Below are 12,986 nucleotides of genomic sequence, written 5' to 3'. Positions count from 1 at the left end.
TCGGAGCATCTTTTCTCTGAGCGCCGTACTATTAGTGCCGAAAACAATCCGGCCACGTACCATGGATCCTTCGAGGCCGCCAAAACTACAGAGCTTAGCTTGAGTTCTCAGGTCTCGTGCAAAAGGCTCAAAGGGTTCGGCCTGACCTTGCACACGCATACGAAACACGTGCCTTTCGTAGGCTTCGTTTTCCTTTTCATGGAAGTAACTGTCAAATTTCTTGAGCAGCTTGTCGTAATCATCTTTGCGCTCACCTTCCGTGAAGCTGAAGTTGTTGAAGATGTCGAGTGCTTCGTCGACAGCAGCGCTGAGAAGGATCGCCGCTTTCACCGCTGCCGTCTTTGGGCTGTCAGTCGATGTCACTTTTAGGAACAGTTGCAGTTTCTGCTTGAAGACAAGCCAGTTTCTTCTGACATTTCCAGTCAGCTGAAGCGGTGCCGATTGTCATTGCTGACGAAGCAATGACGATTGTCATTGCTTTGGCAACGGGAACGATCCTGATGGACAGACGGGGGCGGTTCTGACACCATGTACCGTTCGCTTCAAGCAGGACCACGATACACCAGTAGGCTAGGCCAGAAAAAAACCCCGGCCGTTTATTGCGCTTCGTTTTATAGCTGCGCATCCAGCGAGGGAAAGAGAAAAGGGAAGCCGGCTTCTTATCGGGCCGCTTGAGTGATAGCCACACTCGATACACTTTTTTTGGTGCACTAGGGAAAGTGGAAGCGCACGAATCGCCTCAGCTTTGTTATCAGTGCGATAATATGAATCAGCAGTAGGCTTCGAACTCGGGATCTGTGTTCGAACACGTCTGAACGACTTCTGGATTTCGTGTCGACTCCAAAACGCTGTGGCAACGGCGATAACTCCAAGTCATAGGTTACGTACAAAATACTAAAATACGCGGCGTCTTCTGCGTTTGCGTGGTTTCGTTCAAGAATTTAGCTATCCGCCCACTCAAATAGGGAAAATGCAAAAAAACGAAAGTGATCTGTAGTGTCAAATGTGCGTGCATAAACTGGGCACCTCACGCATCTTTCTTCCAAGCTGCGACATCACATAGACTTTTATGAATCCAAAATATAGCGTTATTTAGAACAGGAAACTAGTATCAATTGATGAAATCGTATAAAGCATTTAATATGCAGCGGCGCTCGTCTTTGCGTACTGGAACCAGTGCAGCACAAACAAAACTAGCACAGTTTCTAGTGCGAATCAGCAAACTGCAGCGTGAACCAGCACCTGTACTGCACAAATGAGTCCACCCCAGCGTCATGGCAGTGCAGCCAGCGCCTCGTCCAGTGTGACCCAGCTCTTATCCAGCGTTCTCACTGATGTCCCAATGACTCCAAGCGAGCGCCAGCATCCCTAGTGCGATCCAGTGTCAAAAAAAAAAAAACGCGCTGGTTTCACACTGGATTGCACTGGAAGGCGCTGGTTTTTGCAATATAGCTGTGTGTGTTTTCGCCTAACATGTTCACAATAACTGTGAACTCGACCTTGCTTCGTTTAGGCTTAAGAGCTAATAATTCAACAGAGCCGGACCAGGTCCGTCTGGGCCCGGGTCTTTCGTGCCCCGGCCAGGTACGGGCATGGTTTGGAAGAAGCATCAGATACTTTCGGTCTCGGGTGAGGCCTGGGCGTGGAAAAAGAAACCCTTCGGTGCACTCAGTCGTGCTTCGTGTAGAAGAGAATGATTCTGTATGCATATCTGGAAGAACAGCATTAGCTTCAGGGACTGTGGGTTTCAAGGCACACTTTATTAGTCTTTTCATCTATTATGTACGTAGTTTACAAAACGCCATGAACTTGGGTTGTCAGTTTTGTGCCTTTCACGCGTCGGCTGTCGGCTCAACATCGAGGCGCCCCTGTTGCTCTTGGATTTGATTGATGGCAGCCGTGAGCGCACCTAAAGTTCCAACTGCAGGCGCGGTGAAGACCAAGAGGACTGTAAAATGAATATTAATGAGTCTACTGGCTGGCCCTCCAGAAAATGTGCAATGAGAATTATTGGTGGCACCACGGCTACGTAATTGCCCAGATCTACACATTCTGGTCTGAGCATATTGATGTCGAGTCAATCTCTGAACCACAATAATTTCTTTCATGGGTGATGGTTCCGCTGTCATACGCCCAGAGTTTTCTGATTGCTGTTGATTCCAGCTAAGAGAGACGTAATTCACATAAAGGCGGATGGTTGACCAAAATCAATTACATTTTACCCGACATAAGGATCCACTCCGAAACCACCTACATACTGCTGTTAACAAAGGTAAATTAAAAAAATCGGATGCCCAGCGAAAGCGCGTGTGGTAAATTTAGAGTATTGTTTATATATATTTCAAGCAGAACGATATGTTCAAGAAGGTGACGTATTCTTGCAGATGGTGTTGTAAGACAAGATTTCTACTAGATATATGTTCAGTATAAAATTTTCCAAGGCATAAAGAAACAATAAAGTAAAATAAATGAATATTTACTTTCCAGAAAATAAAATCTGGACCCTTAGTTTTGCCTGCAAATGCGCGCAATCACCTTTACTGTGAAAAACGATATTCTTTAAATTTCTTCCAGCAATTTCAAAAAAGAACTTGACATTCTTGAGGAATCAAAATATGACATTATGTGAATATTAATGTTAAAAAATCTCATATACCACACAGACACGCAAGTGCGCCGTGATAATTAAGTTACAGTACTAACCAACACATGCGCTAAATAATGAACGAAATCGCAGATACCGGCTCATAAATCTACATGCTCAGATCTGCCCTTATGGCCCTTATGCCCTTATGCATACGTAGATATGCCCTTATGGATACATACCAACGAGAAGAGAAAGCGCAATGAAAGCTCCCCGAGATTTCACCATCTTGACCTTTTCTGTCAGTGAACGAGAAAAAAAAACCCGTTTTGTATTGTAAGGCCTCAACAAAGGTTACTACTTTTCCAGCAATTGTAAAAATAAAAAAGAACATATCTGAAGAAGCGTGCAATATTGCCACCTGTAATGCATACATGGTATTCGAAACAAACCCGGCAATTTGGGCCACTAAACTGAAGAACGCAACAAGGTCGGGAACCATGCTTGAATGGCGTACAATTTTTAAGTTTGTGAAAGCGAAATGAGGAAAATATCTTTTGAAGGCATTTCATGCAGATGGGTAATATTTTAATTTGTTTATGATTACGTTACGCTGAGGTTTACATTAGAAAACAATTACTGAAAAACAATTACGAAAACATTCGCCTACTAGTGCGTTTCACTGTTTTACATAATCTTACTTCGTGGGAAGCAATGCAGACATTAGCAATGTTCTAAAGACATTCGTTCAGTGCAAATACCAAAATAAGTGGCCCTTACCTGCGAACAGAGCAGCGCTATGCGTTTAACGATGGAAACAAGCCCACTGAAACAGCCTTGCAAAACTCCACCTTTTATATGAGCTGGCCAGCACTCTCGACAGGTAATTCTCCATCCGCTAAACAACAAGTGAAAAAGAGTCAAAATCCACCACGCCGTGTAAAGAATCTTAGAGCAATTAGTCGTAATGTCACTCGCACGTGTCGTAAATCTTTGCCCTAATTAATGCCTTGTCATCCGGTGGACAAGATTTCAAGCTGAAAGAAGACTTAATTTCAACTATGTTAAGTAACACAGGAACGTCCGCCACAACTTGGAGAATGCAGAAAACGTTCGGGCAAGTGAATTGAAAAGGTTTGCCTTGTACTGCGAGTAGTATCGATATTTTTCTATTCCTGAAATACGGGCTTCGTAATAAGCTGATGCGACAGGTATGCGAAGCTGCAGGTAGACTCCTGTGATGGAGTGCTCTGCGAATATGAGAAATGCGCGAGGCAATATTTCTAGAAGATAATAGAATGTATATGAAGATTTGTCAGCCAACATTGTATAAAACTTTTACGGAAATATTAGTGAAAAATTATGGTACAACCAACCTTGGGTTGGCGTCTTTGGAAGTGATGCACTCATATCATATAATGTACCAACGCACACATCAACACAATAAATCACCCGATCAATCAATCAATCAATCAATCAATCAATCAATCAATCAATCAATCAATCAATCAATCAATCAATCAATCAATCAATCAATCAATCAATCAATCCAATCAATGAAATAATATATATATATATACGCAGACGACATCACGATCTGCTGCACCGGCGGTAGCGAAGAGCAAGTGGAAAGCGCCATGCAAGAGGCGGTAGACGTCACGGAGCAGTACCTGCTACCCACGGGACCCAGATGCTCCCAGACCAAATCTGAGCTTCTGCTTTATAGAAAAGAAAAAGGCCGCAGACCTAAGGGCTGGAAACCGCTCTCGAAAAGTGACATTCACCTGTTCACTCGGAGTGGCCCCGATACCCAGGGTCGACACCATCAGTCCTGGGTATGTTCATCGAATCACGCGGCGGCAACGGCACTGCGTTACGCAAGATCATTGCGAAAATGACAATGCTTTTCACCTCGTCCGAAGGGTCACGAACAGACATCGTGGTCTCAAGGAGGACAACCTGCTTCAGCTCATCAACGCCTTTGTGCTGTGTCACTTCACCTACACGGTGGCCATGCACAACTGGCTCAGAGCCGAGCGGGAAAAGTTTAATGCCCTAATTAAAAAATTCGTCAAGAGAGCCCTCAGGCTGCCCGTCAGAACGCATACCGAGGACCTCCTTCGGCTCGGCATACACAACCCCATGGAGGAGATAGCCGAGGCTCAGGAACAGGCCCAGCTAACTCGGCTGTCCAACACGCCGGCCGGCAGGCATATCCTTGAGAAGATTAGACTCACACCCACCAAAAACTTGGCTGAAAACACCCAAATCCCCAGAGAAATAGGGGAGAAGATCGTGGTCGCCCCTTTGCCCCGCAACGTTCATACCGTTCACAACGCAGGTCGTCGTAAGGCAAGAGCATTGAATATTGTCACGTGGTCGTTACGTCAAGGAACACAGTAGCAATACTGTGAAAGGTAAAACTAGCTTTTATTGGGCGAATCTGTGCCCACAAAACAGGCTACACTTAAAGCACAACGAGAGCGGCGAACACAGTCGGCGATCGTCGAAAATCTGATCAACGGGTCAAGCGCGTCGGCTTTTATACATCAATCGTCGAATGTTCCAGACTAATCGCTGGGACCCGCGTGTCTTCCACAAAGCTCTACGTTATTCGTGTCACGCACACATGCAATCAGTTTACACAAGGTTCGGTCACAGAAGCGAATGGAACCATCGATAACATTCCAGAAACTACCGATGCATGTCTAGCGTGTACGCGCGATCGGGTGTTGTGTCCCTGCTCACGCTGATACCTGTGCGTGTGGGCGTGCCTACGTGGTTTGCTGTCTGCATGCCGAGGTTCTCAACCGATTGCTCAAGTAGGGCTCCTTTAGGAGATGTGGACGCGTAGCCCCACATTGTATGTGGCGCATTGAAATCGCCCAATGTCACCATCCGGTCCTTGGTGCCCGCTTTGGTCTTAGTGTCCGATAAAATTTGCGGTAGGTACAGACCTTTCCTTTTGGGAGGGCTGTAAATGTTTATTATGATGCTGTGTGATTTGCCTCTTTTCCGCGGTAGCACGCTGATCGTTACGGAATTGGTTTCCCCTGTACGTTGGGGGAGCAATCAGTTTACACAAGGTTCGGTCACAGACAGCGGATGGAACCATGCATCGATAGGATTCTAGAAACTTCCGATACATGCTGGCGCGTCCTGCGCTGTGCGATAACATTTGTTAGGCGGTGAAACGTGTCGCCCGATAAAGACAAGTACGCGTGTCAATAAACTAATGCAAATAAACAAGGACAAGATCGAAGCAAGCTTCGTGGACGCAGCTGCATACCGAGACGTCAAGGCTTTTGCGGTTTCCGTCGTGGACACGCTGGGCAAAGTCATCAACTGTGCTTCCGTCCGGACGACGAACCCAGAGGTGGCCGAGCAAGTAGTGGCCATTGCACTCGCCATGCAAGACTGTCGGAGAGAAAGGGTGTATAGCGATTCTAAAGTGGCCGTCAGCGCATTCCAGAAAGGCCGGGTAGCCCGGCAGGTAGTTCAAATTCTGAAAGGCGCCAAACACGGCAATACCTCCATGCACTCGATCCTTTGGTTCCCTGCACACGTCGGGGCGATTGAGGGGGTTCCTCTGAACCTCAACGAGTCTGCCCACGAGGCTGCGCGTGGCTTTACCGACCGCACTGCCCTCGGATCGGGCGGCTGTCTCCCCGGACAAAGAGACGCTCCTATCACGCACAACGAAATCACTAAATTCTTTTACTTAGAGAGAAGGGTTTTTCCGCCGCCTCACTCCAAGCTAAGCAGGCCGCAGGCGGTCACACTCAGACTCCTGCAAACGAACTCCTACCCAAATCCGGCGTCCCTTAACAGCATATATGCCGAGATTTATCCGAATTGTTCTTGCGTGGCCTGTGGCGAGGTAGCTACGTTGCCTCATATGCTCTGGGAGTGCGGGTCGCTGGGCCCAAAGTTCACCAAGGAAGAGTGGGACGTGCTCCTGCGAAGTCCCGTCTTTGAGGAACAAATCCTGGCCGTCCAGCGCGCCCGCGATCGGGCCGGCCGACTAGATCTGTCAGTCCCGTCGTGGGATTAGCCGGGTGCGCGTTTTATCGCGTTTTGCTGGACCAAATAAAAGTTTATACACTCACTCACTCACTCACTCACTCACTCACTCACTCACTCACTCACTCACTCACTCACTCACTCACTCACTCACTCACTCACTCACTCACTCACTCACTCACTCACTCACTCACTCACTCACTCACTCACTCAATACTTGAAGCAAACGCCGAAGGTGATGATTTTAATTCTTGGTCATTGGTTAGATGATTCCATTCAACCACTGTTCGTGGAAAGAAGGGATACTTAAAACAATTATTACGCGTACTAAACGGGGTTATTGTTCAGCTATGTCGTTGCCTAGTAGCATAACCATATCAAAAAGTAATTATTCCCGTGAGATCTGTCTTATAGTGACCGTTACTAAGTTGAAAAAGGAATTTTAGTCGTGATATACGGTTTCCTTGCAATAATGGTGACAGATTTGCTTTTGTTAAGATGGGTGTCACTGAAGTACGTCCGAAGGTGTTATAAATGAAACGAGCTGCTTTTCTTTGCACAATTTCTATCTTGCTGGTGCCAGTTTTAGTAAAGGGTTTCAAATTACACATGCATAGTCTAGCATCGGCAGAATTACAGCTTTATATGCGAGTAGGCGTACAGTGGGAGTAGAAAGTTTCAAAACCCTCCTTAAAAAAAGCTTGCGGCTAGCATTAGCTACTACATATTCAAGGTGTTTAGTCCAGGTGAGCTCATTTATGATCCAGAGTCTGAGATACTTATAATGTGTTATTTCGGAATTAATTATGTTATTACTACGGTACGGAAACGTTAGTTCATGCTTCCTACGTGAAATGGTCATAAAAACAGTTATCTCGGAAATTATTCGACATTTGCCAGGCATCGCACCTGTCTACAATTTTTCGAAAAGCGTCGTTCAGCAACTCCTGGTCAGTAATACGGTCTATTTCAGAGTGCAGTACACAGTCATCGGCATAAAACCTAACCATAACTGGAATGCCATGCGGAATATCATTAATGAATAAAAGGAACAAGAAAGGTCCAAGAACCGAACCCTGGGGAATACCAGAGTCTACCGGAAGCCGTTGAGAAGAATGATTATTAAAAACAACAGATTGTTCTCTGCCATCAAGGTATGCTGTGAGCCAATTAATTATTCTGGTGTTTTTTAGCATCAAGCTCAATTGGTAGTCTAGTTTTTTTGAGAGACCCTGTCGAAAACCTTTGAAAAGTCCATGAAAATAGCATCTATTTGTTTCCCATTGTTAATTGCTTTGCCAAAGTCGTACAGTGTTAAAACTAATTGGGTAATTGTAGAGTACCTTTTCTGAATCCGTGTTGATGCTTTGTTAGTATATAATTATTTAACAAGAATTCTGAGATATCATTATGGATTATGTGTTCCAAAAGTATACACACCGTAGATGGTAAAGAAATTGGACGGTAGTTCTGAATGCAGTTCTTTTTTCCCTGTTTTATGCAGTGGCTTCACTCTGGCTGTCCTCCAGTCACTCGGTACTTGTTCGTCGCACAATGACCTTGTGAACAGAAGGTGCAAGTACCTTCATGTCCATTCTGAGTTGTAAAAGCATGTTTACACACACACACACACACACACACACACACACATCTATATATATATATATATATATATATATATATATATATATATATATATATATATATATATATATATACTTATGCCCATGTTTATTCTTTTTCGCAATGCATCTGAATAAACATCCTTACCTTGTTTTCATTCTTATGTATGATTTTCTTCGAACTCTGCATTCCGGCCCTATGGATATTGCCGTTGTTCTTCACTACTTCAGGTCTTCCTGTTCTCCTCTCGTTTGCCAGCGTACCGAACGCGTTCGGTATTTTCCGGAGGTGATGTACTGCATCTGGCTCGCGGTTGAGGTTCATCCACATCTGCAGGAGAGTCTTTCGTTGAACGACTTTCACGCCAATGCTTCAGCGAGCTGCGACAGTAATGCAATCCGTGCGTGCCGCTCTTCAAGAAGCACTCAGCAGCATTCGTTACTGAATATGTGACACTGGGTATGCGGAAAGCAAGGAAACAATTCTAAGCGTTCCCTGGCACCAGCGTACGAAGCGTCTTGTCTCAGAGACGACGCGTGCACTTCTCCACAGTGCCACTAGATGGCATAGTCTGTTGAGAAACAAGCGTGAGAGATGGCGGGTACCGCATGACGCGTTTCGCAAAGTTCGCATGCACCATGAATTTTGATGGCTGCTCGTACGCTTCACGTCGTGGCACCGAGTGTTGGAAGGGAAGCGCGAAAGTACAGTCCTACTGCAGGAAACGCCTCGTGCATAATTCTTTCAACAGTGGGTATGGCTTACGTTACTGTACTGAAACAATGCTAAACGCATGACCATCGACAGTCATCGTTAGATGGGTGAATTCTGTCAATTTTGTTTCGTGAATGCCAGCTATACGATGCTCCAACTCAGTTTTTTTTTTTATAATTGGTGCTTTGAAATGCGTCTCATACTATGGCAACATGACGCGTCCGACGCTCATTGTTAGCGGTACATTATTCAGAAATGAAATGTGTTCAATGGCAAAATGTGACGCTTTTAACCTTGTAGAAAGGGGCCATAGTACAACTGGAGATATGCAAGGAATTCCGGGAACCAGCGCATCCCGCAACTTCTTTCTTCATCAGTAGGTATGAAAAAAAATTATCCCTGCGTTCAGATTTTGCAAGTAAACAGTTGCTATGCGGCACGCCTAGCGTGCGAAGAGTCTCGAGCGCTGGCATGCACGAGTTTTAGCGATGCGTAAAACAATAACACTTTTAGAATGACGTCAACATGTATATTAAGCACTTAATTGAGATGTCAATCGCATGTGCTGTGGAATGTTGCGGCAATAACAGGTTTTTATTTCACTGCGGTAGATTTCGAACTGAAATACAACGTAATGGGCATGGCAGCAGCGCAGCCGGCATCGTGCTAAAGAATTCGTTCTGCTTTGTGATCTAGATTAGTCACTGTACAACTTCTACTGTCTGTCGTAGTGATGGCGGGTTGTTGTTTCTGCCCTGCCCACGGTAGTTTAGAAACGTTGTCGCTTGTGCCAATATTATTTCCTGTGACTTATGAGTATGCGAGGGCAATACAGCCAGTCCAGCTCCTTATGAATTAGACATATTGCAGAAAATTTTAACGGGACAGAGTGCAATAAAATTTGGAGTTGAAGACATTGAATGTAGTAAAAAAAAGAGAAGCAAGATATTTAGCGCTAATCAAACGAATCAATCACATTAAGAGTCAGCTGAGTGTACAAAACGAGGTAAGAAATCCAGTAGATAAAATTAACGAGTCAGTGTCCAAGTTCAGTATAAATTTTCGTCTATAACGAGCAAAGTAGATGATTTAGAAATGCAGAGACGCAGAAATACCTTGATCACTTATGGCCCGGATGAATCGAGCACTGAAACAACTGAAATGCTAGAAAGAAATGTTGTCGGTGCTATTTTTAGGACACATTTCCAATTAATGGAAACAGCAGTGAAAGACATCACGTTACGTAGGAAAACTAAAGAAAAAGCCTGACTTGTTATCGTGAAATTTCTTGCTTGTCGAGGTGATAATCTTGAAGGTGTCCTTTAATGTGAAAGATGCACCTCTTTCTTTGTTAGAAGGCTTCTCTTGGGAAACTCGATAAATACGTAAACAGTTGCGGAAGAGTGCAGCGCTTAGGAAGGAGAAAGGAGATAAGATATAAATAGTTTACAGTAAGCTTAGTGTAGATGGGACGCATTCGGCTGATGAAAGATGATAAGTCGCTTGCTAAACATCGCTCCCTGTAGCATAAATTCTTCAAGGTTAATAGCAAAGGTATCGTTAATGAAGTCACTGAGCTTGAAGGACTTATAGTTTCGCATGATTCTGCCATTACTATTTGAACAGGAGCGTGGTTGAGCGACACCCTGTGTGACACTGAACTTGTACCAAGACGGTTCAGTGTTACCGGAAGGATAGGAGAAATAGAGGTGGTGTTGTTGGGATACTTTCTAAATAAAGCGTTCACGTAGTGTTTTGCCTGATTCATCAAATGTTGCGGGTGTTTTCTGTAAGTACTATCACGAGAGAATGAGATGCATTACATGTGCTATTTATAGACCACCTGGGTCTCCTATCGAAGTGATTGACATGCTGAAAACTATTTAGAGGCTCAGACGAAACCTTGTGACACATTTAACTTGGTAGGGGACTTTAACTTGAGGAATGTTCATTGGCCTAATTTCTCAATATTTTTTAGAAATTACAGTGATAGAGAAGCCATTGTTGACATTGCGTTCGAATTTGATCTACATAAGTTGTCGAAGATTTCAGGAGAATCCGAGGAAACTGTCAATTGTTAATTGATATTTTTTTGCAAGCGGCGCGATTATTGCTCGAACTAATTGAGAAATTCTTTCTGGTATCTCTGATCAATTATAGGGATCAAGTATAGGGATCCATATAAGAAGCTTAAGAACATGAGCGTTGCAAATTTTCACGTGCTCATGATGTTTCTATTGCTGACACGTTAGAGTAACACTGGCATTGTTTTGGAACCTGCACTGCTAAAATCGAAGACCTTTGGAATCCGTTAAAAGAGCTTCTTTTTTATTATATGTAGCGGATAAGAAGGAGAACGGTGGTAAGGTAAAGGTATTTCATAATAAGCTTCGTGTAGATGGGACTCATTAGTCTGAAGAAAGATGACAAATCGCTTGCTCAATATTCGTCCCCGCAGCTTAAGATCTTGAACATTACTTGAAGAAGTATCGTGCAGTATGCCGCAGAATCGTTAATTGTAAAGTATCGTGGGGACCAGCATTTGGCATTCATTCCTGCATGCCGCTGGCAGCCAGGACTACTAAGACTCCACGCCGCCAGTATCAGCACGGGACACACAGCTTATGTGTCATGATTGGCGCCGGCCCATTGGGGCACTACACCATGTGAGACATGGAGCGTTCACCGCTGCTTATGTTTCAGGTTAGTTACCTGAGTCGTTGTGCTTGCCTGAGGAGCAGTAATCGCTGCATTTTTTAGTTGTAGGACCCAGGGAGCTACCACGTGCTATCAAACGCTGTAGGAACTTGTTGCACTTATTCATATGTCCGGTACGCTTACTTCTTCCTGGAGCTGTTGAATCCAGTCCTGGTCCCGGGGATCTAGATGTCATTTTGGAATCATTGCGACGCATCGAAGGCTGTCAGGAGCATATTCGAAAAGACCTGCGGGCATTATACATTGGCAGGTATCTGTCGCTTTTCAATGGAAGCAGTTATCCGTTCGGCTTCAGATTGTTGAGGGCGACCTCGTATCCATTACAATTTCTGTGAATGGCTCATCACCCGAGTCTTCTGACAAATGCCATGATATCTCGAGGAAGCTTAAAACATTAGAAATGCATTGTGGGGATGCTCAAAAGAGACTTCGGCGCTGTAGTTTACCCTTCTTTGGCATTCCTGATGATTGACGCGAATGATGCTCATCATCTGAATCAAAAGTTTTTAACTTGTGTAGTGAGCACCTAGGCATTACCATTGTACCCACCCAAATAGCATGCGCACATCGCCTTGGCCAGTTCGAAAGATAGAATAGGCAAATAATTGTCAAATTCACATTTTATAGAGATAATCAAAGCATAATAGAAAATGGCTATAAATTGAAAGACGGAATTCGCCGTTCGCCAAGGCTTTTCCGTCCAAACACCCATTGCCCGACGCAAGCTCATTGCTTTCGCAAAAAGCAGGGACGTGCTGTATAAGTTAGTCCTCGACAAACTGCGTTTAGATAACACTGCTTACGCATGTGATTTTGTCCGATACCGTAGTACCACTTTTTTATGATAGCTAGAACTTAAGCATAACCCTGGCGCAGTACTTGCCCACATCCTTGTATATGAATGCAACAATCGAACCAGTATATTACTCGTATTTATTTAAATCATTTCAATGACGTTGCGCCGACACAAAGCAATGGCGCTACAAGTTCAAAATGGCAGTCTTGAATGATGCATGCTCAGGGTTGCTGGAGATGGAGGGTGGAGCTGATTCCATTCGAATGATGTCTTCACCACGTAGGAGTGGAAGTACATGTTGGTCTGGCAGAACGGCACTTGAACGTTGAAGTTATTGTCGACGCGGGATGAAAGGTAACAAGGTGGCGGGAATAATGCTCGTTTCAGTTCAGGATTCATAAAGAAGATTTTAAGAAAGATACATAGGGGGCGGGCCTGTTTCCTTCTGATAGAAAGGTTAGGAACGTCTAGAGGAAATTGTATTGAAGTAATACGGGCAGTGCGAGAATAATTAGAACCAATGAACCG

The 12,986-nt window shown here is 44.4% G+C and overlaps 1 long non-coding RNA gene across 1 annotated transcript; it reads right to left on the bottom strand.

Moving 5' to 3' along the window:
* Positions 1-845: 845 nt before the first annotated feature.
* Positions 846-8,950, bottom strand: LOC129386830 (uncharacterized). The gene is made up of 4 exons (XR_008614111.2): positions 8,378-8,950; positions 3,365-3,482; positions 2,827-2,883; positions 846-1,948 (listed from the first exon to the last, which is right to left on the bottom strand). It is a non-coding gene; the product is annotated as an uncharacterized lncRNA (long non-coding RNA).
* Positions 8,951-12,986: the final 4,036 nt, after the last annotated feature.

Source organism: Dermacentor andersoni, chromosome 8 (assembly GCF_023375885.2).
Source record: "Dermacentor andersoni chromosome 8, qqDerAnde1_hic_scaffold, whole genome shotgun sequence".
In the NCBI taxonomy this organism is placed as follows: Eukaryota; Metazoa; Arthropoda; class Arachnida; order Ixodida; family Ixodidae; genus Dermacentor; species Dermacentor andersoni.
This window is presented reverse-complemented; position numbering and strand designations above follow the sequence as displayed.